Source organism: Malania oleifera, chromosome 12 (assembly GCF_029873635.1).
Source record: "Malania oleifera isolate guangnan ecotype guangnan chromosome 12, ASM2987363v1, whole genome shotgun sequence".
NCBI classification, from domain to species: Eukaryota; Viridiplantae; Streptophyta; class Magnoliopsida; order Santalales; family Ximeniaceae; genus Malania; species Malania oleifera.
This window is the reverse complement of record NC_080428.1, coordinates 67,903,127-67,929,665: the sequence shown is the minus strand read 5'-3', so window position 1 is coordinate 67,929,665 and position 26,539 is coordinate 67,903,127. Positions and strand designations below refer to the sequence as shown.

At 39.1% G+C, this 26,539-nt stretch overlaps 1 pseudogene; it reads left to right on the top strand.

Annotated features, from left to right (window-relative positions):
* Window positions 1-1,233: 1,233 nt before the first annotated feature.
* Window positions 1,234-23,440, top strand: LOC131143986 (TATA box-binding protein-associated factor RNA polymerase I subunit B-like; annotated as a pseudogene).
* The last annotated feature ends 3,099 nt before the right edge of the window (window positions 23,441-26,539 follow it).

Below are 26,539 nucleotides of genomic sequence, written 5' to 3'. Positions count from 1 at the left end.
AAATTTGTGGGATCGTGTGTGCGTTCAACGCCACAGATTCTATCAGCATTGCAAACGAGGGGGCTATCTTGAACGAATGTCAGGGGTACCTAGCTTGTGTAAAGGAACCACCGCGGGATGAGTTGAGACTTGAGGATATTCGGGTAGTCAGCGAGTTCCCGGATGTGTTTCCAGATGATTTACCTGGTTTACCTCCGAATCGTGAGGTGGAGTTTGCGATAGAGTTGCTACCTGACAAGGCATTGATCTCTAAGGCTCTGTACCGAATGGCTCCAGTAGAACTTCAGGAATTGAAGGAGCAGTTACATGATTTTCTGGACAGGGGTTTCATTCAACCTAGTGTTTCGCCCTAGGGAGCTCCAATACTGTTTGTGAAGAAGAAGGATGGGTCGATACGGATGTGCGTTGATTACCGTGAGATTAATAAGGTAACTGTGAAGAATCGCTATCCTTTACCTCGTATAGATGATCTCTTTGACCAGTTGCAGGGGATACGGGTCTTTTCAAAGATCGACTTGTTGTCAGGATATCATCAGGTGAAGGCCAGATCTGTGGATGTAGCGAAGACTGCTTTCCGAACCAGATATGGTCACTATGAGTTTTTGGTTATGCCTTTTGGGTTGACGAATGCTCCGGTGGTGTTCATGGATATGATGAATAGGGTTTTCCATGAGTACCTGGATCGGTTCATGGTGGTGTTTATTAACGACATTCTGGTATACTCGAGGAGTTCGGAAGAGCATGAGGACCATTTGAGGTTGGTGCTACGGATTCTGCAAGAAAGGAAGTTGTATGCCAAGCTAAAAAGTGTGAATTCTGGTTGAGTCAGATTGCATTCTTAGGCCATGTGGTTATTGGTGATGGTATATCAATTGATCCTTGCAAGATCGAAGATGTGGTCGATTGGGTGAGGCCGAAGAATGTGCAGGAGGTTCGAAGTTTTTTGGGACTGGAAGGTTATTATTGCATTTCTGCCCCTATATTGTCCCAGACGAAGTGAAGAAGGTGAGAATGTTCGAGAGGAGCTTGAGGCGAGATATTTACAGGTAGGTGGTAGTACTGAGGATCTAGGATTTCTCAGAGTTGGTTGTCAGGGCTATTATAGCAGAGGAAGGTCTGTCGAGGAAGACTGAGATGCAGAGTCAGAAGAAGAGGATTGCGCCCTTGAGTTTTCAGGTGGGTCCCAGTGGAGCCCCTTGGAGAGGAGGTAGATCTGGCGAAGGTCAGAGACAGATGGTAGAGCATGGGGATTTCAGAGTGGACAATTTCCAACCATATGTCCTAAATGTGGACGGAGACACCTTGGTGAGTGCCAACTGGGGGAGAATGTTTGTTATCACTGTGGGAGGCCTGGCCATGTGGCTCGATTGTGTAAGATGCCATCGAATTATGTACTGGCTCCCAGATCATTTTAAGGTGGATATCAGGCGCCTCATGGAGGTTAGTAGAGGAATACTGCGCCGGCGAGGGTATATGCGTTGACGCCAGAAGGCGCTGAGACGGCTGGAGACATGGTCACAAGTACCTTTACTATTTTACCATATATAATTGTTGTTTTTTTTTTTTTTTTTTATACAGGTGCCACCCAGTCTTTTATATCGGCGGAGTATGTCGGAATAACTGGGGTAGAGACACAACTATTAGATGTAGAATTATCTATGGGTACGCCGATGGGATATGTGGTAAAATGCAGGAGGGTGCTTCGAAATTTTCCAGTAAGTATTCAGGAGAGAGTACTCTTAGCCGATTTTGTGGTCCTAGATATGTAGGGACTTGATGTGATACTGTGCATGGACTAGCTAGCTACTCATCACGCTAGCATACATTGCCATAAGAAAGAAGTGATTTTCAGACCTCTGGACGAACAAGAGTACAGATTCATGGGTTCACGCGTATGTGCCTCACCACAGCTGGTGTCTTCAGGTGAGGAGACTACTGCTAGATGGTTTCCAGGGGTATGTCGCATACATAAAAGAATTGCCAAAAGAAGAATTGAGACAAGCTGACATACTAGTAGTGAGGGACTTCCCAGATGTCTTTCTAGAAGAATTGCCTGGTTTTCCGCCTGATCGTGAAATTGAGTTTACTATAGATCTGTTGCCAAAATATGCACCGGTATCTAAAGCACCGTACCATATGGCTCCAATCGAGTTGAAAGAATTGAAAGATCAGTTACAGGAATTGCTGGACAAAGGGTTTATCAGGCCCAGTGTGTTGCCTTGGGGAGTGCTAGTTTTATTCGTGAAAAAGAAAGATGGAACCATGAGATTGTGCATTAATTATAGGGAGATAAACAAACTAACAGTTAGGAATAAATATCCTCTCCCTAGGATTGATGATTTATTTGATCAACTTCAGGGGACCCAGGTTTATTCTAAAATTGACCTGCGGTTAGGTTACCATCAAGTGAAAGTTAGAGTAGAGGATATTTGGAAGGCCACATTCCAAACTCGGTATGGGCATTATGAGTTCTTGGTGATGCCATTTGGGTTGACTAACGCACCAGCAGTATTCATGGATTTAATGAATCGAGTATTCCATCCATATTTGAACCAGTTTGTAGTTATATTTATTGATGATATACTAGTCTATTCGAGAAGTTTTAAGGAATACGAGCATCATTTGAGACTGGTGTTGTAGGTATTAAAGGAAAGAAAGTTATATGCAAAATTCAAGAAATATGAGTTCTGGTTAAGGCAAGTTACTTGTCTCGGCCATGTGATCTCTGAAGCGGGAGTATCAATTGATCCGAGTAAGATAGAGGCTATGGTGAGTTGAGAAAGGTCGGGAAGTATTCAAGAAGTCAAAAGTTTTCTGGCATTGGTAGGTTATTATCAACGCTTCGTGGATAGCTTCTCCAGGTTGCCTGGTCCATTAACACGACTTACGAGGAAAAATGTGAAGTTTGATTGGATTGACGAATGTGAGGATAGTTTTCAGAAGTTAAAGCGGCGGTTAGTTTCAGCTCCAGTACTGGCTATTCCTTCAAGGGAGGACAGGTTCGTAATATATAGTGATGTGTCATTGAAGGGTCTTGGGTGTGTATTGATGCAATATGGCAGGGTTATCGCATATGCATCTAGACAGCTTAAAGAATATGAAAAGAATTATCCTACCCATGATTTAGAGTTAGCCGCAGTGGTGTACGCTCTCAAGATTTGGAGGCATTACCTATATAGTGGAAAGTGTGAGATTTTCACGAATCACAAGAGCTCAGAATATTTCTTCACCCAAAAAGAGATGAATATGAGGCAAAAAAGGCGGCTAGAGCTTATTAAAGACTATGATTGCACAATTAGTTACCATCTAGGGAAGCAAATATAGTGGTAGATACTCTGAGCAGAAAGTCAGTGGGTCTTGTACTGGTAGCTATGAAGATTCAACACTCAATTTTGGTGGATTTGGAGTGGCTCAGCATAAAGTTAATAGGGAAGAGTCCTCAGGCAGTTATTTCCAGTCTAGTGGTTCAGCCTACGCTACATGAGAGAATTAAAACAACTCAGGGTAATGATGCATAGTTGACGGAGATAATGGCCAGGGTACGAGATGATCAGGGTGAGGAATTCAGCATATCAGATGACAGAGCCCTGCGGTTCCGTACTAGGCTCTATGTTCCTGTAGATACCAAGATCAGGAAAATTATATTGGAGGAGGCTCATAGATCTTTATACACTGTACATCTAGGTAGCACTAAAATGTATCGGATCTGCGGGAGTACTTTTGATGGAGTGGATTGAAGAGAGAGAGATAGCTGAATTTGTACAGCAGTGCTTGGCGTGCCAACGAGTTAAAGCTGAGCACCGGTGTGACAACTCAAATAATAATGGGATTTAAATAATAAAGAGGAAGGGAAATGGAAACAATAACAGAAGGAGGAAGTCAACTTCGTGTTCGTCGATGACATTGCACTTTGGAAGGAATAACTGGGGGGAATTATCAGGGCTTCGTTGATGAATACAGGGGATTCGTCGACAAGGGTATAAGAAAATTCGTCGACGAAGACAAGATTCGTCAACGAGAAAATATCGAGAAAGGTTTTTGAGCCAACTGAATTTCGTCGACGAGGAGTGGGTTTCGTCGACGAAATTATTGAAGGACTTGTCAATGAGATGACGTGGCTTGTCGATGAATCCAGTTCTATAAATATGAAAAAATCAGAATTTTACTTCACAGTTAAGCAAACTTTCATTTCTTCTCTCTTCCCTTCGGTTCTCTCTCTCTCTCTCTCTCTCTCTCTCTCTCTCTCTCTCTCTTCGATTTTGGGCCAAATTTACGCCGGATTAACAATCTGAAGTCACCACAATGCTCCTAAGGAAGTTCTCTCCAAATCTGCCGGAACAGATCGTTGGTGAAAGTAAGTTGGAAATCATCCCTAAGCTGAGGTAAGAATTTTTAAGCCAAATTTGATATTACGATAGTTATAGGAAATGATGTACGAATGAGAATAATGAAGTTTAATACTAGGAGTTTTCAGTTTCAGGGTATTGATTAGGAAATCCTACAGGTGTGAGACCAAAGTTTATAGGAGCTTTTCTCAGTAGCCAGGTAAGGGAATAAACTGAAGGAGTTACTTTTCACGCAAATTATTATTATTTATGAGTAACTTGATTTCCTGAAAGTATTTACGATATTTGAATATTATAGAATAAATGTACGTTTGAGAAAAATACTGCTAATGTGATGAAACGTATATATATGTATGAGATGCCAGAAATTATGATTTTTAGAATATAATGTATGGTTTTATACAACAAATGTGTGGTATGAATGTTATTTTCCATGGAAGAATATCATGATACGACGATGATACGAATGAAATATGTTTTGTGAAATTATGAAAAAGTACAGTATATTATGATGATTTTGAAATGCATGGTAATTGATTTAATTTTAGAACGATATGTATGATATGTTCGGCGCAAGGCCGTAATTATGATATGTTCGGCACGAGGCCGTAATTATGATATGTTCAGCACAAGGCCGTAATTATGATATGTTCGGCACGAGGTCGTAATTATGATATGTTCGGCACGAGGCCGTAATTATGAAATATTCGGCACAAAGCCGTAATTATGAAAGATGTTATATAATCATGTACTCTATGTTATCAGAACCCGGATGTTAGTTTAGTTCAGTTTCAGGAGCTCGGTACCATAGCTATATAGATCAGATATTTATGTTAAGATTAGTGCTAACCACTCCACGAGGGGGTAGGAGATGGAAAGTCGATGTGGCTTTCAGTAGAGTGTGGACGTCCACCTGGAAGTTCAGACCAGGGTGTGGCGGGCCCATCGTACTTAGAGACATATTTGACTTGGTAGTGGTCGGCCAGCCATTGTCGGGTCCCGCCTTCGGGCTGCACAACCCGTCATTGGGGATAATACATGACATTAGCTAGTTGTTCATCCTGGGTATATTTTTAGTATTATCAGTTATAACAGATGTTTTATATACGATATGACTTATTAGGAAATATGAAAGCATGTGATTATTTGGTATGATATGATGAATGTTTACGAAAATATGAAATGTATATATATGTATAATTTCTTTAAATGTTCATGTTACCACACAGATGTATTTAGTTTATTTTCCCTTACTAAGAAGTACGTCATCCCCGAACTTAATATATTTTTTAGGAGACCCTGAGTGACTGGCGGGTCGTGAAAGCCTTTGAGTTTACTAAGCTACCCCGTTATGAGGGTAAGCAATGTACTAGGATCAGAATTGTTTTGATTATGGGATCCTAGATGTATTTTGAAATATTTTGGAAGAATGTAAATAGATACAGTATTTTGGGAATGTAGATAACTCTGGTATTATGCTTCTGATTTTATACTTTATGGATGGATGGTTTAAATTTTATGTTTACTGCTACTTAGGTTTCCGCTGTGATTGACAGGTGTCCCCGTTACCCACGGGTTCGGGTCGACTTTTCCATTTATTATGTTACATTTTATGTTAAGGAATTTGAGGTCGTTACATTTGGTATCAGAGCCTAGGATACTAAGTTCTATAGACTCTAGAGTGCAGCAGTAATAATACCAGAGTATAGGATAAGGGAATTTGAGGTCTGATTTTGTAGTCTAGATCCAGGACTTCCATGGTGGTTTGTGTGATTTTATTGGAGTGACGATTTCAGGAAATTCATGGTAAACTATCGTGGGGTTGGGTATCTAGGTTGTAGGATTGAACTTTGAATTAAGATCGAGAGAGATGAATTAATTAGGAGAAAATATTATATGAGTTGGATGATATGTATAGAGAAGGGGGTTCTGAGTTAAGTTATTTGTTTTTCAGGATGGACCCCGGTGGTAGTAGTGCCCACGCTAGTGGGAGTGAGGGTGCTGGACCCTCAAGCGCTGCAGGCAGTGATTTAGAAGCCATCTTACGCAGTGTGGCGCAGCATGTTATGGCAGAAATTGCTAGGAGTTCAAAAGAACAGGGTGGTCCATCTGTAGGCCATGGTAGCTCGATCAAGAAGTTTATTAAGATGAGTCATCCGGCATGATCAAGAGGGACATATCCTGCAGTTGTTGAAAACTGGGTGCAGGAGATAGAGAAAATATTTACAGTACTGCAGTGTTTAAAGGAGTAGAAGGTGTTGTTTGCCACCTATAGATTGACTGGGGAGGCCGAGAGATGGTGGTCGGCAGTAAGACTTTTAGAGCAGCAGATGACTATACTTGTGGAGATGACGTGGGAGCGGTTTAAAGAAATATTCTTCGATAGGTATTTTCCAGCCTCGTCCAGGGAGGCTAAGATTGAGGAGTTCCTGAATCTGAAGCAGGGACAGTTGTCAGTACAGCAGTACGCGGCAAGGTTTATCGAGCTATCTCACTTCGCCCCGTACATCATTCCAGATGAGGTGAAGAAGGTATGACAGCTTGAGAGAGGTCTGAGGAGAGAAATTTATAAGCAGGTATCGATTCTGAAGTTGCAAGATTTTGCTGAACTAGTGGATAGAGCCACTATAGCAGAGATTGGTGAGCGATTGGAGGCTGAGGAGCAGAGGCAGAAGAAGAGACCCATACCTTTTGCCCAACAGGGGGTTGGACGTGGTTCATGGAAGAGAGGTGGCTATTATAGAGACCAGAAACAGGAGACCGTTGTGGTTTCTAAGGTATACAACCATCTCCAGCTTGCCCATCTTGCAGGAAAAGGCACCTGGGGGAGTGTCGTGCCGGTCGAGGTGTCTGCTATAGGTGCGGGGAGCCAGAACATATGATGAGGGAGTGTCTGACATGGTTTGGTGCTGCTTCTGCTCCTAGACCTACACGAGGAGGTTACCAGGTGCTACAAGGAGGCCAGCAGAGGAATATGGCCCCAGCCAGAGTTTTCGCTTTGACGTCGGGCGACGCTAAGGTGGCCGACGATGTGGTGACAGGTACTGTTAATATGTTTTCATTTAAAGTTATTGCACTTTTTGATTTTGGTGCCACACACTCATTTGTGTCCTTGGGGTGTGTTAAATTATGTGGGGCGGAAATGCAATCATTAGATGTCGAGTTATTAGTGGCGACACCGACCGGGTCAGCAGTGAGATGTAGTAGAATGCTTCATTGTTGTCCAGTTGATATTCAAGGGAGAATTTTATCTGCTGATTTGGTGGTACTAGATATGCACAGGTTTGATATCATTTGCGGCATGGATTGGCTAGCAGCTAATTCTGCTATTATAGATTGTCGTGTAAGGGAAGTGATATTCAAACTTCCAAGGAAACCATAATTTAAAATTACAGGGTCACGAGTGCAATCCTTACCTTAGATGGTCTCAGCTGTTCAGGCAAAGAGACTGCTCCAGGATGGCTATTTAGGATTCGTGGCTTTTGTGAAGGAAATGTTAGAAAATGAATTAAAGCTTATTAATACGCCTGTGGTGAAAGAATTTACAAGCGTGTTTCCAGATGAATTACCAGGTTTGCCGCCTGATCGTGAAGTAGATTTTCCCATTGATCTACATCTAGGTACAGCGCCGATTTCTAAAGCGCCGTATAGATTGGTGCCGGCAGAGTTGGTAGAATTGAAAGACCAATTGCAGGATTTGTTTGATAAGGGCTTCATACGACCTAGTGTATCGCCGTAGGGAGCTCCAGTGCTATTTGTGAAGAAGAAGGATGGGTCTATGAGGATGTGCATAGATTACAGAGAGTTTAATAAAGTTACAATCAAGAATAAGTATCCTCTACCCAGTATCGATGATTTGTTCGATCAGCTCTAGGGTACACGGGTGTATTCCAAGATTAATCTCAGGTCAGGCTATCATCAGGTAAAGGTGAGAGCGGAAGATGTATCGAAGACGGCTTTCAAGACCAAATATGGGCATTATGAGTTTCTAGTTATGTCATTTGGTCTGATGAATGCTCCTACGATATTTATGGAATTAATGAATCAGATCTTTCATCCATAATTAGATCAGTTTGTGGTTGTTTTCATTGACGATGTACTGGCCTATTCAAGGAGCTATGAGGAGCACGAGATACATTGAGGCAGGTTTTGCAAATACTTAGAGAGAGAAGTTGTATGCCAAGTTCAGAAAATATGACTTCTAGCTCGAGAAAGTTGTGTTTTTGGGGCATCTTATCTCAGGAGACAGAATTTCTGTAGATCCCTGTAAGATTGAGGCGGTGGTGAACTGGACTAGATCGAGGAACGCCCAGGAGGTTAGGAGTTTCTTAGGGTTAGCCGGGTATTATCGTCGTTTTGTCGAGGGGTTCTCAGCTTTGTCAAGACTTTTGACACGATTGACAAAGAAGAATGCCAGATTCGAATGGGATGACAGCTGTGAGCAGAGTTTTCAGGAATTGAAGTAGAGCCCAGTCATAGCGCCAGTACTAATCATCCCATCTGGGGGTGAGGGGTACACTATTTACAGTGATGCGTCCTTAAAGGGACTTGGCTGTGTATTGATGCACCATGGTAGGGTGGTAGCGTATGCGTCTAGACAGTTGAAAGAGTACGAAAAGAACTACCCTACCCACGATCTTGAGTTGGCTACAGTGGTACACGCGTTAAAAATTTGGAGGCATTATTTGTACGGTAAGCAGTGCAAGATTTTCTCTGACCACAAGAGCTTAAAGTATTTCTTCACCCAGAAGGAATTGAATATGAGACAGAGAAGGTGGTTAGAGTTGATTAAAGATTTTGACTGTACTATTAGTTACCACCCAGGGAAAGTAAACGTAGTGGCTGATGCACTAAGCAGGAAGTCTGGAGTATTAGCATTGGAAACTATGGAGATCCAGTGTCTGATCATAATGTATCTAGAAAGACTCAACATCGAATTATTAGAGAGTAATACTCCAGTATGTATCACCAGCCTAGGGGTACAGCCTACTCTGCAGGAAAGAATTAAAGCCGCCTAGAAAGAAGATCCAGAATTGGTAGAAGTAATGGACAGAGTGTAGAGTGGTTAAGGAGAGGAATTCTGCATTTCAGATGATGGAGCTTTGCGGTTTCGTTCCAAACTGTGTGTTCCTGCCGATGCTGACATTAGGAGGACTATTTTAAATGAGGCTGACAGATCCTTGTATATAGTTCATCCTGACAGTACAAAAATGTACAGGGATCTATGAGAGTTTTACTAGTGGAGTGGAATGAAGAGGGAGATTGCTGAGTATGTAGCCCAGTGCTTGATGTGCCAGCAGGTAAAAGCTGAGCACCAAAGGTCAGCAAGTTAGTTGCAGTCGCTATTTATCCTAGAGTGGAAGTGGAATCATATATCCATGGACTTTGTTTCAGGGCTACCGTCGACATCACATGGCTAGAATGCGATTTGGGTGATAGTAGACCGGTTGACTAAGTCTGCCCATTTTCTCCCTATCAAGATCAACTATTCCCTCAGCCGATTGGCAGAGATTTACGTTCAGGAGATAGTTCGTTCTTATGGGGTGCCTGTATCTATTGTGTCAGATCGAGACCTGTGATTCACGTCACGATTTTGGAGGAGATTGCAGGAGGCTCTAGGGTCTCAGTTATTATTTAGCATGGCATTCCATCCTTAGTCAGATGGACAGATTGAGAGAATGATACAGACACTAGAGGATATGCTCTGTGTATGTGTATTAGATTTTGGGGGTAGCTGGACTCAGTTTATGCTGCTGGTAGAGTTCGCGTACAATAACAGTTACCAGTCCAGATTTGGCATGACACCGTTTGAGGCACTATACGGTAGGAGATGTCGATCTCCTTTGTATTGGGATGAGATAGGTGAGCGGCGAGTTTTGGATTCAGAGCTGGTAGAGCAGGTGTACGATAAGGTTCAGCTTATCAGGGAAAGAATCAGTGCAGCTCAGAGCCGACAAAAGAGTTATGTCAACCATCGCCGCAGGAATTTGGAGTTTAAGGTGGGTAGTCACGTATTTTTGAAGATAGCTCCAATAAAAGGAGTTACGAGGTTTGGTAAGAAGGATAAACTTAGCCCTAGGTTTATCGGTCCTTTTGAGATTTTAGAGAAAGTGGGGCTTGTGGCTTACATGCTAGCTTTTCCACCTACACTATCCAAAATACATGACGTATTCCACGTATCTATGTTGAGGAAATACGTCCCAGATCCTTCTCATATTATCAGTTATGGTGAGTTAGAGTTCAGTGATTCGCTAGTTTATGAGGAGGTACCAGTGTAGATTCTAGATAGAAAGGAACAAGAATTACGTAATAAGAAGATTCCTCTGGTAAAAGTTCTATGGAGGAACCATGCTAAAGAAGAGGCTTCTTGGGAGCCTGAGGAACAGATCAGACAGAAATATCGGCAACTATTCCAAGAAGTTTAAATGTAATGAGAAATGTGAGTAAGGATGTAATGTTTCTTTTGCAGGTACATGTAACGTTTTAGGTAGTATGAGATGTAACGACTCAGAAAATACTGATATTTAAATATTGAAGAGAGAGGAAAATGGAAACAAGAACAGAAAGAGGCAGAAGATTGCGTTCGTCGACGACATCGCATTTTGGGGATAATAATAATAAATTTCAAGGAATTGCCAAGGCTTCATTGATGAGTACATAAGGAATTTCGTCGACGAATACATGGCTTCGTCGACGAGCACATAAGGAAATTCGTCAACAAATATAGGGCTTCGTCGACGAGAAAATACCAAGAGGGGGTATGGAGCAGCCTGAATTTCGTCGATGAATATAGGGACTCGTCAACGAATTTAATGAAAGACTCGTCGACGAGACACGTCACCTCGTCGACGAATATGGCAGTATAAATATCTAAAAATTGGGATTTTTAATCATTCTCCACGCTCCACTCTCTCTCCTCTCTCTCTCTCTCTCTCTACGAACCCTCTCCCTTCTCTCTTTGATTCCGGCTCCACCAGTTGCCGGATCAACGATCCGAAGCTTCCACGAAGCTCCTGGCGGAGTTCTCTACAAGTCTGCCGGAGCGGATTGAATTTCATCCCAAATTCAGGTAAGGTCTTTTATCCAGATTTTGGTTTTATGATAGTTATAGGAAATGATGTAGGCAGAAAAATACTAATATTTTGTTCTAAGATATTGTGTTTTCAAGATGTTGAATTAGGAATCCTGCGGGTATAAAGCCAGAATTATATAGGGGATTTTCAAAGTTAAGGTAAGGGAAATATGCTATGTTAGGAATTTTTATAAAGTTTTCAGAGATTTTATAGACATATATTCATATCAGTTTATTAATTAATTTATACAGAATATGAGTTAAATGCTTGTGTGGCCTGAGTAGATTTTCATGAGATAAAGAATTTATATAGTTTTGTGATGTATCATACTATATTGAGTACACAGTTGATGACATTATATGCAGTTTATATAGATGTGGGTTTATACAGAATATACAGATATAGATTTATATTCACAGAGAAATGTACATGCATATACAGTTTTTATATGAATAGTTTCATGAAACAGATATATACATATATATATATATATATATATATATACACACACATATACATGTATACAGATATTTAGATCAGTATTTATATTACATCTTTATATAGAACAGTACACACAGAGTTTTAGCATGCCGTGTTCCTATTACCATAACAACCAGAGTATATAGACAGAATATACAGACAGAAATACAAAGGTAGCATCAAGATGCCAAAGATGCAGTATACAGTTTTACAGTATATATACAGTACATAAAGATATCATTATGGTAATTTTGGAACATGGCGAAAACAATAAAAGAATATATATATATATATATATATATATATATATAGTATCAGATCCCTGTGGAAAAATTATAAACAGACATAGTACAAATACAGTTTACAGAGCACGATATCGTTACAATATACAGATAGAGTGCAACCACATATCTCAGATAGTATGTGGGTACCGTCTAACCGAGCTCGGAGAGGATGCAGCTCCCCAGTACACTGGGTAGAGGGGGCCGGTTAGACGAGGTAGCAGCCAGTCCTGCGCCTAGGAGAGGATGCAGTTTGGCCGAACTGAGGTATTGTAGAGTATATTGACTTATCTGGAGGGCCGACCAGATAGAGTCTCGCCTACGGGCCGCACAACCCTATCATGAGGGGTCAAATGATGACGTATAGAGTCCCAGGGAATAAGTACAGTTAAATATATGTATACAGTTTACAGTATATGATGAGTATAGTATGATATTATCAGTATGAAAGTAGAAAATACAGACGATACAATATATTTTAAATTGAGAAAGATAAACATGCTTGAAAGATGTATTTTTACAGATTGTTGCATTACAATTCAGTTGCTATATTTTAAAGTACTTTTAACTTAGTTGCCACACACTAGTAATAGCATATTTCCACTCACTGAGCGTCGACTCACCCCTTACTCTAACATTTTTCAGGTAAGCCAGTTAGGCGAGCAGATCAGACTCGCGGATAGAGTGTAGCTCAGATCACCCTAGTTATAGGGTGAGTTTTTGACAGAGTTGTGTATGTTTTGGGATAGATGATACTGGAGGGGCATTTTTGTATGGTCTGTATATTAGGAATTCTGATATTGTACAGTTTATGTATAATGATTATATGATTTATGTTTCCGTTGCATAGGATTGTTTATTGTAAAAAAAAAAAATGATAAGAATTTTGAGGTCGTTACATGATATATTTTAGTTTTGGAAGAATTTTCTTTTAGTAAATGTAATCTCTCAGAACTTGAGTTGTAACCACGATATTCCTCCGCCATAAGTGAGGGTAAGTAATAAAATAAGTAGACCATTTTGCCTAAAGGATGATAAATTACGTGAATAGTAAATTTGGAGGACAAAATTTTATAAGGAGGGGAGGATGTGACAACCCGAATAATAATGGGATTTAAATAATAAAGACGAAGGGAAATTGAAACAATAACAGAAGGAGGAAGTCAACTTCGTGTTCGTCAATGACATTGCACTTTGGAAGCAATAACTAGGGGGAATCATCAGGGCTTCGTCAACGAATACAGGAGATTCGTCGACGAGGGTATAAGAAAATTCGTCGACGAAGACAAGATTCGTTGACGAGAAAATACCGAAAGAGGTTTTTGAGCCGACTGAATTTCGTTAACAAGGAGTGGGTTTCGTTGACGAAATTATTGAAGGACTCGTCAACGAGATGACGTGGCTCGTCGATGAATCCAATTCTATAAATATGAAAAATTCCAGATTTTACTTCACAGTTAAGCAAACTTTCATTTCCTCTCTCATCCCTTCGGTTCTCTCTCTCTTTCTCTCTGTCTTCGATTTTGGGCCAAATTTATGCCGGATTGACAATCTGAAGTCACCACGACGCTCTTGGGGAAGTTCTCTCCAAATCTGCCGGAACGGATCGTTGGTGAAAGCAAGTTGGAAATCATCCCTAAGTTGAGGTAAAGCTTTTTAAGCCAAATTTGATGTATGCGTGAGAATACTGAAGTTTAATACTGGGAGTTTTCAGTTTCAGGGTATTGATTAGGAAATCCTACAGGTGTGAGACTAGAGTTTATAGGAGCTTTTCTCAGTAGCCAGGTAAGGGAATAAACTAAAACAGTTACTTTTCACGCAAATTATTATTATTTATGAGTAACTTGATTTCCTGAAAGTATTTATGATATTTGAATATTATTAAATAAATGTACGTTTAAGAAAATACTGCTAATGTGATGAAACGTATATATATATGTATGAGATGCCAGAAATTATGATTTTTAGAATATAATGTATGGTTTTATACAGCAAATGTGTGGTATGAATATTATTTTCCATGGAAGAATATCATGATACGACGATGATACGAATGAAATATGTTTTGTGAAATTATGAAAGAGTACAGTATATTATGATGATTTTGAAATGCTTGGTAATTGATTTAATTTTAAAACGATATGTATGATATGTTTGGCGCGAGGCCGTAATTATGATATGTTCGACACGAGGCCGTAATTATGATATGTTCGGCACGAAGCCGTAATTATCATATGTTCGGCACGAGGCCGTAATTATGATATGTTCGGCATGAGACCATAATTATGAAATATTCGGCACAAGACCGTAATTATGAAAGATGCTATATAATGATGTACTATATGTTATAAGAATCCGGATGTTAGTTTAGTTCAGTTTCAGGAGCTCGGTACCGCAACTATATAGATCAGATATCTATGTTCAGATTAGTGCTAACCACTCCACGATGGGATGGGATATGGATAGTCGACGTGGCTTTTAGTAGAGTGTGGACGTCCACCTGACATTCCAGACCAGGGTGTGGGGGGCCCATCATACTTACAGACATATTTAACTCGATAGTGGTTGACCAGCCATTGTCGACTCCCGCCTTTGGGCTGCACAACCCGTTATGGGGGGTAATACATGACATTAGTTAGCTATTCATCCTGGGTATATTTTTAGTATTATCAGTTATAACAGATGTTTTATGTACGATATGACTTATTAGGAAATATAAAAGCATGTGATTATTCGATATGATATGATGAATATTTACAAAAATATGAAGGGCCAGTTGCCTATAGGCTAGCTTTGCCTCCAGCTCTGGCTAGAATTCATGACGTGTTTCATGTTGCTTTGTTAAGGAAATATGTCCCGGACCCATCCCACATTGTAGTAACCCGGAAAATAATGGAATTTAAACAAAAAGGGAGAGAAAATAGAAACCAAAACAGAAAGAGGCTGTAGAATACAGGGTCTCGTCGATGAAGGTCTTCAGAATTTCGTTGACGAACACATGGCTTCGTCGACGAGAAAATACCGAGAGAGGTTTCCGGCTGCTCTGAATTTCGTCGATGAATACAGGGCTTTGTCGATGAATTTTATGAAAGACTCATCGACGAAGTGACGTTTCTCGTCGACAAATCTGGCAGTATAAAAGGAAGGAAACCGGGATATTTTGTCATTTTCACCGCGCCTCTCTCTCTCTCTCTCTCTCTCTCTCTCTCTCTCTCTCTCTCTCTCTATGTCTCCCTCTCCCTTCTCTCTTCAATTCTGGCCCCACTAGTGGCCGGATCGACGATCCGAAGCTACCACGACACTCCTGACGAAGTTCTCTGCACATCTGCCAGAGCGGATCGTTGGAAAAACAGAGTTGGATTTCATCCCAAATTCAGGGTAAGACCTTTTAGCTAGTTATTGGCTTTTTGACAGTTATAGGAAATGATATAGATAGAAAAATACTGATATTTTGTTCTGACATATGTTGGTTTCAGGGTGTTTTGTAGGAGGCCTTGCGGGTGTTAGGCTTGTATTCCCTAGGGGCTTTCCAGTAGTCAGGTAAGGGAAATATGCTATGCTAGACATTTCTTAAAATATGATACAATTTATTAATTACAAAAATTATGTATTTAGTATGGTGTGGCTTGTGAATATGTATATGGTACGGGGATATGTTTTACGAATTTAGTTTCATGATTTTATGAATTTCAGTATTATAATTATGCGAATTTCAGTACCATGATTTTATGGATTTTAGTATCACGATTATACGGATCTCAATACCATGATTACATGAATTTCAGTATTATGATTATTCAGTTCTCAGTATTACGTATGAATTACAGTTACAATTTATACAACATCATGATTATTTCAGTACTTCAAAATCATGACAAATCAGATATATATATATATATAGAAATATATTATATGATATCAGACCCTGTTGGACTTGTAGTTATAGAGCACGGTACCGTTGCTATAGATACTATGTTACTTATTTAGTGCAACCACCTATTCAGATAATACGTGGTAAGGTCGACCACCTAGGCCCTTGAAGAGGTTAGCTCCCCATCTAGATATGGGTTGAGGTGGGCAGGTCGACTGACCGAGTTTAATGATTTATTCCTGGTTGGCTAGTTAGGGTAAATCCAGCCTACGGGCCGCACAACCCTGTCATGAGGGGGGGCAAGTCATGACACACAGATAGCCACAGAGAACAGTTTCAGTTACTATTACATATGTACGGATTTACAGTAACAGGGACTATACTTATGTACACTAGAAGTATTTGAATTATAACCATAATACTGTCATGTTAAGCAATAGGGAAAAGGGGTGGTGTATTCTATTATTTGTACTGTACTTTTGTACTCAGTTATTCACGTGTATATGAAAACAGATTTCATGATATATATATATAGTAGCTCATTTGCCACACACTATCAATAGTATATTTCTCCTTATTGAACGTTGGCTCATCCTAGTGTTGATATATTTTTCAGGTGATCCAGGTAGGCGAGCAGACCAGGCTCACAAATAGAGGGGCTTCAGTAGTGCCCTGCCAGAGAGTGGGTATGTTTTTGGGAGTGTTTTTGTACATCCCAGTATAGTTGAGGGAATTTTTGGGAAAACAGATATATGTGTATATTTTGGGAAAAACATGGTAGCACTCTAGTATTGATATTGTATGATATGGACATGTTTATTCAGTTTATGCTTTTCGTTGCTTAGGTTTATGATTGAGTTTTCCCCAGTATGGTATCAGAGCATGTAAAATATTATAGTATGGAAAAAAAAACCCCCCATTTAATTAAGCAGGTCATTACACACATAATCAGCTATGTAGAGATAGAACTTAAAGATTTGTTGGCTTATGAAGAGGTACCGGTACAGATCTTGGATAGAAAAACACAGACACTGCACCACAAAAGAAATTTTGTTAGTAAAGGTTTTGTGGAAAAATCACGCTATAGAGGAAGCTTTTTGGGAACTCAAGGAGCAGATCAAATGGAAATACCCGCAGTTGTTCCAAGAGGTTAGTGATACTAGGTAAAGTATAAGTAATTAGATAAAATTTCTTTTGCAAGTACATGTATTGAATTAGTTAGTAGGTGGTCTTTTAGTTTTATATGTGTAATATCCCATAACTTAGATTGTAACCATGGTATTCCTTCGCCATAAGTGAGTGTAAGTAATAAAATAAGTAGACCATTTGCCTTTATAGGATGATAGATGATGATACAGATAGTAAATTTAGAGGACAAAATTTTATAAGGAGGGGAAAATGTAATAACCCAAAGAAATAGAAGGGTTCTCGTCGCCGAACACAGGGGACTCATCGACGAGGACAGGTTTCATCGACAAGAAGATATCGAGAGGGGGTTTATGGAGGTCTGAAATTCATAGGTGAAGAGAGGAGGTTAGTCAACGAACTTCTTAAAGGACTCGTCGACGAGATGATGTGTCTCATCGACGCATCCGAGGCTATAAATAGTGAAAGCTCGAATTTTTTGGCAGAAAATCGGCGTAAATCTTCCTCTCTCTCTCTCTCTCTCTCTCTCTCTCTCTCTCTCTCTCTCTCTCTCTCCCTCTCCCTCTTTTTCTCTAAAACGTCTCCTACTCCTACTTTCTTCAATTCCGGATCCGTTTCTCGTCGGATTGAAGATCTGAGGCCACCACAACGCTTCTGACGAAGTTCTCTGCAAGTCTGCTGGAGCTGATCGTTGGTGGAGTTAATTTGGAATTCATCCTAAATATAGGGTAAGGTATTTTATTCAGAATATGCTTTCCCTACATATATAAGAAATGTTGTATACATGAAAATACTAACGTTTTGTTATAGGGGATGTCGTTTTGAGGATGTTGAGTGGAGAACCCTGTGGGTGTTGGGCTAGAGTATTGTTGGGGCTTTTTAGAAACTAAGTAAGGGAAATATGCTATGTTAGGAAGTTTAATTATGTTAACAGAGATTTTACATATTTGCATGTATACAAGTTATTATGTAGAATTTATAGAATATGAGTTTCTTAAGTATGTTTGGCCTGAGTAGATATTACTTGATATAGAATTTTATACAGATTTCTAGTATCTCAAGTTATACAGTATATCTATGATATTCACAGATATTACACAGACAGATATATGTTTATATATATACAGTTTTTATTCAGATAGCTTCATATATATATATATATATATATATGTGTGTGTGTGTGTGTGTGTGTGTGTGTGTGTGTACACAACTATTTATTCTGACCAGTATACATAGTATTTACAGAATGTTATGTTTTCCTAAATGCCATAACACTCAAAGTATACGGACATATTACATAGATAGAAAGTATAGATAGATTATACAGTTATAGCATTAAGATGCTATAGATATTACAGTATTTATAGTTTAGATTAATTGTGTTACGGTTATTTTGGAAAAAGATGAAAATAGTAAAAGAATATATATATATATATATATATATATATATATATATATTATCAGATCCCTATGAAAAGATTACAGATAGATACAGAATACAGAGCACGGTACCAATGCTAATACAGATAGAGTGCAACCACATATCTCAGATAGTGTGTGGGTACCGTCAATTATGCTCGGAGAGTATGCAGCTCCCCAGTTCGCTGGGTTGAGGGGGCTAGTTTGACGAGGTAGCAGCCAGTACCGCGCCTAGGAGAGTATGCAGTTTGGCCGAGCTAAGGTAGTGTAGAGTATAGTGACTTATTTGGAGGGCTGACCAGATTAAGTCCCGCCTACGGGCCGCACAACCCTGTCATGAGGGGTCAAATCATGACATACAGAGTTCCAGGGATAAAGCATAGTTATGTATGTATATACAGTTTTACAATATTTGATGAATATAATATGATATTAGCAGTATGAAAAGCAGAAAAACATATATGATACAATTATGTTTTAAACTGCGAAAAATGTAAGATATGTTGTACATATTTATCATTTTATTACAGCTCAAATGTTATTTAAAGTATATATATATATATAACTTAGTTGTCATACGCTATTAATAACATATTTCCATTTACTGAGTGTCGACTTACCCTATTATTCTAACATTTTTCAGGTGAGCCAGTTAGGCGAGTAGATCATACTCGCAGATAGAGATTTCTTGGTTACCCTATTTACAGGGTAAGATGGCGTAGAGTTTTGTATTTTTGAGATAGATTTTATTGAGAGAGATGTATTTTATAACTATGTGATAGAAATACTGAGTTCTGATATTGTACAGTATAAATGATTGTATGACTCATGTTTCTGCTGCATAGGTATGATATTATATACATTAATACCCCAACGCCCTTGAGGCCTGAGTTTCCATAGCAGGAATATCAAAGAAATTTACATTTTCTTAAAAGAAAAATGACAAAATTTTGAAGTCGTTACAATAGTACCCTCAAAGATTTGTCTTGAAGGACGCTATTCTAGTATCCCAAACGATAATTTGACCCCCACTCCCAACAAGGGAAGACAAACCCAATCTTTATGTCTACTTTCCTTAAGGCTTTTAATTGTGAAGAAATCAACTTCCCTCAGCTTGGTTTCCTGGAAGAAAAAAAATATTAGGTGTGACCTTAGAAATAAACTCCTTAACCATTCTCCTCTCTAACATTCCAAGAAAAGATCTTCATTATGTACAGGAAAGGGACCTAAATTGTCTTTTTTTTTCCTTTTTTGGTTTAAAGTGGTTAATGGCAAAAAAATTCACTTTTGGGAGGATGTGTGGGTGGGTGAGTCTTCATTGGAGTTGAAATTTTCTTGTTTATTCAAGCTTACTTTGCTTCTTTATGCTCCCATCAGCTTCTTCATTTCTTTTGAGGAGGTCCTTCTTCTTGGGATTTCCATTTCTTTAGGAATCTCAATGAAAGGGAGTCAAATAGTTCAGTAGCCTCCTTTTTTTATTGGACCATCATGTTCCTATCATTCATGAGGACGGAAGAGTGTGGGAGGGTGATCCTGGGTACATTCACTTTTTAATCCTTTCTATCCCACATCATAAACCTCCCTCCCCAAACCTTTTCCCTTGGGACTGCATTCTTTCCCTGGGAGGATTTGAGCTTTTGTTTGGACTGTGATCCCGGAAAGGATTAACAGGCAAGATTTGCTTCAAAGGAGAAGGCCCATAAAGCCCTCAGTCCTATCATGTGCTTCATGTGTTACGCAAGCAATGAAACAAATGCCTAGCAACGAAACAAAACGAATCAAATGCCTATCTTTTTGTGCATTGCAGGGTAGCATTGGAGGTCTGGAATGCCCTTTTCTCTCTGGTGGGGAATAGCAGGTGGCCCTGAGAAAGGCGGAAGACTTGTTACTGGTCAATTTCTGGGGTTTTGGTAAGAACAGAAACAGAAGAGCTCTTTGTTTTGTGGCTGTCTTCGCCATCCTTTGGACCCTTTGGGTTGAGAGGGATGCTAGGAGTTTTAAAGATCTCTCAACCTGTCCACGGTTATTTTGGGTTGCATCCCTTTGGGTGCACTCGCTTGGTTCCTTTAGGGGATTACCGCTGTCCGACCTCATGAGAGATTGGAGGGCAGCACTCTCATAATCAATACTTGTATTGTTGTTCCTGGTTCCTTTAGTAGCTTATAGTTTTTTTTGTATCTTTTGTTATCCAGGGAGGACTTCTCGTCCTCCATGTTGTACTTTGTTTATTGCTTTAACAAAAGTATCTTTTATCAAAAAAAGAAAAAGAAAATCGTAAGTTATTCACTTCAGCATTATCTTGTGAATATCAGAGCCCTTCAAAAACCTTCTTGGACAATATAATTCCAAAACTTCAAATGTTAAGAATCTTAAGATTGTATTGTATTTCTTCGTTTTTTTTTTAGCTTTTCATCTGTCCAATGTATTATTAATTATCATATTTTATTTCAGATTCCACTGTATACATATTTGCTTCGTTATCTCTCTCTCTCTCTCTCTCTCTCTCTCTCTCTAGTATGTGTGTGTGTGTGTGTATTATTCCTTATGTTTTTAGGGTTCATTTTATTATGTTCCTCTTCTAAATGATTACTTGCTTTATTGTCCATTTCATTATTTATTTTAGGAGATTCGGGGGACTGCAAATCTCGTGTTAAATATGGTTCAGAACCTCACAACATATTTGGTCAGCGAGCAGTAATGATATGGTATAGATCATTGAACAATAGGATACCCTTATCTTGTTCTTTAGGGGTTTCTTTCTTGGCTTGTCATGTAGCCAGGGAGGCAATCCTGCCCACAGATATATTGAAATGGTCACTCGAGGGAAAGTTCCATATTTAGCTGCTTTTGTTGACTTTGAAAAATTCATTGGACGTCCTTCAAGTTCATGTCCATTAAGTTCAAGTGTTATGTTTAGGCCTTCTCAACCAGTTCCATTACAGAAGCTAGAGTCACAGGCAGCGTCTATTGCTCAGTCAATTGGCTTGGATTTGCCTCCAGTAAACTTCTATGGCATAGCTTATCGTTATCTCATGCAGTTGTCTCTTCCTGCAGAAAAGATTCTTCCACATGCATGCCGCGTATATGGCCCCCAGATTTATGGTTATCAGTCAACGAATTGAGGCTTCCTACTCGTGTTTGTGTTATGTCAATATTGATTGTAGCTATAAGGATTCTCTATAATATAAATGGTTTTGGTTTTTGGGAAATGAATTTGTCTAGGCTTGGCGGTTCTTCCTTTCTGTCTGATGAGATACAAGGGAAGGATTGTGCAAGTAATTTCAAAATGGGGGACAACATGTCTTCTCCTTCCCATAAATTGGATGATTTGGGTATGGAATCTATCAGAGACTCATCGCAAGCTCAGAAAACTGAGATGGATGCTGCAGAACGACTGCACAACCTAGAAGTAAGATACAATGAGATTGGGGAAACATCTGGTAATATGCTTGCTGTAGTTATAGTTCAGAATGGCAATTTATTTGTTGTTTCCTCCTAAACTCCTTGTTTTCTCATGTCTCCCTCCCTCTTGGTTGACAGAGTATTCCAAGGACTTGCCTACATATCTCCAATATTGTAAGGATGTGGTGTTTGCTGGACTAGAACCATCATTTGAGAATTATGAGGAAGAGAAGATAATAGAACAGTTATGGGATTTTTACCAGAATCAAAAGGTGATTTGTTTCATGAAAGTAGGCCTAACTTTTCTCGTCCTAGTAATTTAAATTTTTGCCACCTTCGACTTTTTCTAATTGTAGTTTGTTTATAGTGGGCTCCTCTAATTTTCTGATACATTATATGAAGTTTTTTATCATTTGAGTTAGATACATTATGCAGTTTTCAGTTCTTATTATGGAAGTAGTTGTCTTGAAACAAATGGACAAGTTTTTTCATACTTCATGTTCCTGCTCCATGTGGTATGAGATATATTTTGTCCTTGCAGGAAAATCTTGACCATATATCTGTCTGAGGGCTTTACAGGTCTTGTCATTAGTATATTTAAGTTTGATTTAAGTCCTTTTGGTATATGTTCTCTTTTTGTTTCTAACTTTGTTCATTTTAGGATTCTGATCTGTCTGAAGAGCTTGAAGTGGGCTGTAGTAATGCTTTGAACCAAAAGAGACCAAGGGATGGTGAAGTTTGTATTAGCCAGACATCTAAGGAAAACAAGAAAATCAAAATAAAGAATGCACGAGTGTCTCATCCTTTGATGTTAGATTCTCTCTTGCGGATGATTGTTCATTGGGCAGCATGGATGGTGATGATTTCATAGAAATTCAACAAGATGGTCAAAATTCAGTTCCTAGTTGTCAAACTGAGCTTGCTTATCTCAGACAGGAAGCCATTAAGCGTTTGAAGTTAAACATGGAAGAGAACAACTTCTGCTATATTCCACCAAGGATTAATTTGAAGAGATTTGATTACCTTCACTATGTGAGGAAGAGGGATGATGGTTCTTTGACATATGTTGCTCATGCTGATTATTACATATTGCTTCGTGCTTGTGCAAGAGCTGCTCAGGTTGATGTTCGTATTATGCATGTTGGGGTGTAGAGTCTCGAGAGGAGACTAGCATGGATGGAGAACAGGATAGATCATCGCTTACATTTGTCACCTCCAAATGTTTCCTGCAAGTTCTGTAGTAATGTGCCACAACAGGCGGCAGATGATCCCATTGGATTTTCAAATTTGAATTTGTGATCTACAGTGTGACTTTTTTTTTTTTTGGGTTCTCCCTCTTATCAAAGTGTATATCAGAATCCATTTTATATGTATATCTATTTTTATAGTAAGAGGTGGAGCTATATTTTTTTTGGGTGTTAATAAGGGTTTGCTTTATGTTTAAGCATATATGAGCTCCATTAATTTGCATTAATTTTAAACTAACATAGGGGTTCTCTCAGCAGTGGTTTTGTGACTAGCAATTAGCTAATGTTAGCAATTCTAATAATTTCTTTTGAAGTTGCTTTTGTATCATTTTTTTTCGCTTCACACCATTTCTTTTGGTGTCTAACCCTTTTCCCTCTCACCACCTCTTCTCCCTCTCTCCCACATTTTTGTTGCAGCTATCTTCCCTCCCTCTCAAACAGCAACTGCAGTCCATCGTCGCATGCTGGGTGTGCTCAAGATTTTGCCCTCCTTGAACGACCAGAGCTATTTTCCATATGCGGAAGCTAATCATAGGTAAGTGTTAAAGGGTTCTTTAAACCTTCTCAAGGGCTTCGCCAAGGAGATCCTTTATCTCCTTATCTTTTTATTGTTTTACAAGAAGTTCTCTCTCGACTTCTAAAGAAAAATTTTATGGAGAATAAGATAGGGGCTTATTATGATCCTCGTGGGGCGCCTTTGGTATCTCATCTTCTCTATGCGGATGACATTCTTATTTTTGCTAATGGCAAGAGAAGTTCCATTCGAATGCTTATTAAGACTTTGAAGAAGTATGAGGATTGGTCTGGTCAATTGATAAATAAAGAAAAGTCAAGTATTTTTTTGTCAAAGAAAATTACTTTTGCTCGGAAGAGATTTCTGTTAAGGACGACTGGCTTTGCGGAAGGAGGTTTTCCTACTACATATTTGGGTGTTCCTTTGGTATCGGGTCAGCTTACGGCCCGTATTTTAGAGCCCCTAATTGATAAATTGAGGAAAAAAATAGCGGGTTGGAAATTTAAGCTTTTATCTCAATGGGGCCGTCTAATTTTAATTAAGCATGTATTATCATCAATGACGGTTCATCAATTGGCGATATTGGACATTCCTACTAATGTCTTCAAAAAGATAAATTCTATGTTATCAAATTTTTTTTGGAGTAGAGTAAATGATAAAAGGAAAAGGAATTGGTGTTCCTGGTCTAATATTTGTAAATCTGTTTGTGAGGGTGGTTTGGGTGTTAGGGATTTGGAGGAGGTAAAAAAATCATTGCATATGAAGTTTATGTGGAGATTGTTAACTATGGATAATCTGTGGACTCAATTCTTTAAAGCCAAGTATTTGTATAAGAAACACCACTTGAGAGAAATGAAACTAGAGAAAGGAACCAGATTTTGGAGATCGATTTTTTTTTTTTTTAAAGAAGGGCGGTACCTCCATTTATTTATTGATAACCTCTCACTTTTGGCGGAGGAATACCGTGGTTACAAGACAATCAATGAGAGATAACAAAAGACAACCGTTAAAAATCTCCCAAAGAACAACACCAACATCCAGCCAAAATCGGGTTACAAGTCCAAACAAAACGAAACAAATCAAGACCTACAAAACAAACCTCACACAACAAAACAAAACAAAAGATAAACAGTAAAAAACATAAGCAAAAACCAAAAGGAAATTAGCTAAACATACCTCATATAAGCCATACCCATTTTCTCCAATTTATACAACTCATTGCTAACTCTAGGGAGTTGACTACTATTTGTAAACAAACTATTCCTCCCCATAGCACCTTGTCGAGCCAAGGCATTTGCTACTTTGTTCCCTTCTCTATACGAATGATTTATCGAAAAATCCACTCCCTCTAATAAACCAATAAGCTGCTCCCAAAAATCCCACAAATACCATAATGAGCACTTCCTGACTCTAATCCAATTAACTACAATATTTGAATCACATTCAATATCGACACAAGTATGACCCAACTGTTTGCAAATCTTTATTCCCTCCAACACAGCTCTCAATTCAGCTTCATTATTTGAACAAGAACCAAAATATTTTGAAAAAACAAATACAAAAGAACCTGTATGATCGTTGGTTAGCCTCCGGATCCCTTTGTGATAAGGTTCAAGACATCAGTAACCATAAGCTTCGAACTCAAGATTGTTGGGATAAAGATGGGTGGAATGTTGACTTATTAGTGGAACTGTTAGGTGAAGATCAGGCTGAGGAAGTAATGAACTCTGCTATTTCTTGCAAGGAGGGTCCTAATACAGTAATTTGGGAACCCTCAACAGATGGAAAATTCACCACGACAAGTGCTTGGGAAATTATAAGGGAGCATAAAGAGGAATTCTCAGTTGCAAAATGGATCTGGCATCCTATGTTGCCAAAAACAGTGTCAATTTGTATGTGGAAGTCTTGGTTCGCTTGTCTTCCGGTTGATACTCGTATTAAAGAAGTAGGTGTCCAAATGGCCTCTCGATGTGATTATTGTTCAAATGCCAAGATTGAATCTCTAGACCATGTGTTTTGCACCGGATCTTTTGCTCAGGAGGTATGGAAAAAAGCAGCAGTGGCGTTGGGTGTTAGTTGTATGACAACAAGTACTTGGAAAAACAGAGTTAATTTTTGGTTTAGTTGTGCAAGACGGGCCTCACAGTTAGGCATTTTGGTAGGTCTTATACCTAGTCTCATCATTTGGAGACTCTGGACTCGTCGATGTAGAGCCAGGATGGAATCAATTCATGATTCGGTGAGAATTGTGTGGCTTGATATTAAATATTGGCTGAGATCCATTTCAGACAAGTTAAATAAATGTGCACCTGCTTCTTGCATGGATATTGCAGTCCTTCATGCTTTGGATATTCAAGTAAACAATGTTGGGGTTCGTCTTCCTCGTGTAGTCAGATGGTGTAAGCCTGAGATAGGTTGGTGATTACGTGTCAAAACTGCATAATTGGGCATCTTAACTTGGTCTTAATATTACACGACAGAACTCCTATACTTGGGATAGCTTTCGAACTGCTCATTTTTCGAGTGAGTCAAGTTTTTGGCGCCGTTGCCGGGGAATGTTGTTCTTAGTCTCAATTTTGCATTTTTCCCGTCATTTTTATTAGTTTTAAGAAAAAGAAAAAAAAAAGCAAAAAACAAAAACAGAAAAAAAATCGAGTTTTGAAAAATGGCTGCACCTGCACCGCGCACGATAATAGACTTTTTGCAGCTTGAATATGCCACTGCATCCTCTTCTACTGTTTTGCCTTATGACGAGCTTAA